This window comes from Melitaea cinxia, chromosome 5, assembly GCF_905220565.1.
Source record: "Melitaea cinxia chromosome 5, ilMelCinx1.1, whole genome shotgun sequence".
NCBI lineage: Eukaryota > Metazoa > Arthropoda > Insecta > Lepidoptera > Nymphalidae > Melitaea > Melitaea cinxia.
The window spans coordinates 14,543,589-14,547,337 of NC_059398.1; the positions used below are offsets into that span (position 1 = coordinate 14,543,589).

General features: G+C 32.3%; 1 protein-coding gene across 1 annotated transcript in view; it reads right to left on the bottom strand.

Moving 5' to 3' along the window:
* The window catches only part of LOC123653673 (nitric oxide synthase-like), a 42,858-nt gene that overhangs the window by 38,171 nt on the left and 938 nt on the right, over window positions 1-3,749 (bottom strand). The gene's annotated exons all lie outside the window — the stretch shown is intronic.

Genomic DNA, 3,749 nt, shown 5'->3' on the forward strand with positions numbered 1-3,749 from the left:
CAAAAATGTTCCATTTCTATCGTATTTGTCCAAAGGAGGAAAGAAGCTGATTGTGCAATGATTTTCGTGAGGCTTATATTATGCGATGATGTCTTCGAACCATTAGTTATCTCTATAGTTCTTATTTTATAAGCAAGTAATAATATTGTAGAAAAACATATATAAATTATGATATGTTAGCAGACTAATTGTTAATGCCTTAACAGCCAATAGTCGCTTAAAATATAAACAAATCGAATACGAATAAATTGCTCTATACAATCGTAATCAGAGTTGCACTCGAGCTGGACACAATTGCGATGCTCTAGTAACATGTGTTGACAATCAGCTTTTAGAACAGAAAGGCTCTTTGAATTCGTACATTCGAATTTTCAAATTCCGAACAACAAAACAGAACCAGACTAATTATAAAACAATTTTTTCAACGGACTTTGAATAAGGTTTTATATTTTATTTACAATAGAAATTCAAATTGCAACCTTGTACTGCACTGTATTAAAAATATAGTTAATAAATAAGGCGCTGACCCTGATTTAATCAGCTATCTTTCTATTAAAAAGTTTTCTATACATTTATTTTGTATATAATAATATTTTTTTCTTAATTTATGAACGCTGCTGCCCGTCTTCGGCCTGTGTATTTCAAAGCCAGCAGTTGGATGGTTATCCCGCCATCGGTCGGCTTCTTTAGTTCCAAGGTGGTTGTGGAACCTTGTTATCCCTTAGTCGCCTCTTACGACACCCACGGGAAGAGAGGGGGTGGCTAAATTCTTTAGTGCCGTAGCCACACAGCACACAGCACTTCGGTGCGACAAAGCCAGCCCTGCGGTCACCAACCCGCCTGCCCAGCGTGGTGACTATGGGCAAAACACATGAGTTCACGTTATTTTTGACGTAAACTTGTGGAGGCCTATGTCCAGCAGTGGACTGTTTAGGCTGTAATGAAGATGAATTTATGAACTTCAAAATCCTACAAATTCATAACATTTACCTCTATGAATCATCGTATAATAATCGCCATAAATAAATTGTATAGAAAAAAATATAGCAAATATTTTTATAAACTTCGTAATGACTATCATACGGTCTATAGCAAAACGCCCGCTCAAATAATTATTACTGTACTCTCAGCATACAATACATAACCTATTTTTTGTTATAATTAATAACCGGACACATGAACTTTTTATAGATTCTCAATAAAATTTAGTCATATCTTTAAAAAATGTATGATACAATGAACAAGGGACAAAGACCGATTCGAAACAATCGTGTGATGTCACACCTGGATTTACTTTTTTAGGGTTCCGTACCAAATGGTACCAAAGGAATTAAGGTTCCACTATCATTGTACAAGCTTGGAACCTTTATTTGTATTTCCATATGAGTAAGTACTTACAACTTTTGTTGTTATAATAAAAAATAATATTAATTTTTATCTATATTAAATAATAAGCTATGTGTTATCTTTTTTTTTCAGCAGAATAATAAACAATGATAAGTACCCTTCCCTGGAACCCTTCGTTTAGGAGTTTTGTTGGCGTTTGGCCGGTTTTTATTACTATATAACTGACTAGCGCAGTTTTAATTCGTAAATATCTCTAAAAGTCTCAGCGTAATGTAATGTAGCCTATAACTTTTATAGTCTTTTTGAAGTAAAAATATTTTATAAATAAAAAAACGCATAGTTCTGACAATGACTATGATATATTCCTCGATCTCTTTACCAATATTTATTTATTATTTTATAAAAGTATATTTATGGCACGTATGTATAAAGTGGCGGTGTGAATTACGTGAAGAGGAAACTTGTGGGACTTTAATATGAGCGAAAGCTAATAATTTTTACATTTTTAATTTTTACTGTAAACTGTTGGGGTATCTTGTTAATAGTAGTATCTGTTTTTTAAGATTTCAATTTTAGGTAATTTTTTTTTTGTGTTGGATTAAAGATTAATCTCATTTTACGCAACCACCCCGTGTGACGTCTGAATGATTACTGAATCATCAAAGGCCTAGCCGCTAGAAAATATATAAATTGTTGTTCATATATCAATTACAATTGATATCTTAAAGTTAGGAGTTTGTAATACGTTTACTGTTATTAATCAGCCTACAGTTGGATTAAAATGGCAAAGTACTATTGTATCGAGTTTGTCAGTTACTTAGCTGTTGTAGGTCTTCTATTGAATTTTTTTATTTCTTTCCATCTTATTTTTATAACTTGTACTTATGTTGTTTTTAATAACGTTTTGAATAAAACAAGTTCTCAAAAAAATTGGTATTTTTGCCAATACATTGTCTCTTTAATTTATTTTTGTTTCAATGCAATAGTTCTTTAAAGTATACTCTCATCTTATGTAATAAAAATAATTGAAAATTAAACTTTAGTGAATTTGAAAAGTAGGTGTCATTTATACTGATATTATTATAGTGAAGAGTTTCTGTAAGTGCAATATCGATAACCAAAATAGCTATACTAATATTATAAAAAGGAAAGATTTGATTGTTTGTTTGCATTGAATAGGCTCCGAAACTACTGAACCAATTTGAAAAATTCTTTCACTGTTGGGAAGTTACACTATCCGCGGGTGACATAGGCTATATTTTCAAAAAAAAATAGGGATTTTTTTTTTTGAAATTTTTGCTAACCGTGCGATGCTGGAGCGAGATGCTAGTTGTTAATTAGACCCAAAGGAAGTTTACACATTTTATTGATATTCAAGTATGTTTGATTGTTTTTCCTTGAAAATTACCGAATAATAATGCTAACAAAGCGTCACACCTACATGTCATACCGGTCAGTAAAAAATAACTAATTGTGAGACGATTTTGAGAGATACATGTTTACACGAGCATTAAAAGAACTAGCGAGATGAGACCCGAGTGTAAATTTGAAAATCTTGAACGTAATTTGCAAGTTAGTGTTTTGTTTTTGTTTTTCTATTTATATTTCACTCGGGTAAAAAATAAGGCCTCTAATGATAGTTGAGCACATTTGCAGATAAGCATTCGTAATCCCGAAAACCTTTACCAACTAATAAAGTGAAGTAATAAAACCTAAAAATGTGAAACCTGATATTAGGTTTCGAATTCCCACTCACTAGACAAAGGCTATCTCAAACATGTTTCTTGAATTTTCCAAGTATAACTCTGTCAACATTTCTTCCGCACAACGTCATAGTATTATAAAAGTACATTGTTTTAATAAGTAGGTGTGTACATGTTATCTGATTAAAGCGCTGTGACGTATCAGTTGATCAATTCATAGAACGCTAGTGCAGGAAGTCAGTACCTTATCACGGTATGTCAACAAGGATCTATTAAAAAATTGCCCACGTGACTTAACACGTTGAGCGTAGTATGTAGTGTCTTGAGAGCATAAGCTGCGCTTGCGTCTTTATTTATGGATGGCCATGCTAGGAAAATGTTGATAATTTTCCACCCTCCATTAATTTTCGTAACCCTTTTTTTTTCTTAACCGCTTTTCTACGCCCTGTCCAATACCCAAAGGTTGTCTGTAAGAAATCGCTCTTTTAGCGATAAGACCGCCTTTGTACTCCTTCCTCTAATTGTACTACTTTTGTTTCTATCTTTTAGTGGTATGCAATAAAGAATATTATTAGGTATTATTAATTTTCATCTAGCGGAAAATGTTGAACATTGACGAAGTTTTTCCATAGATTTTAAATTATGAATTGTATTGACGTTTCGTTATTTTTGAGGGACAGTTCTATCTATTTCCAAGTC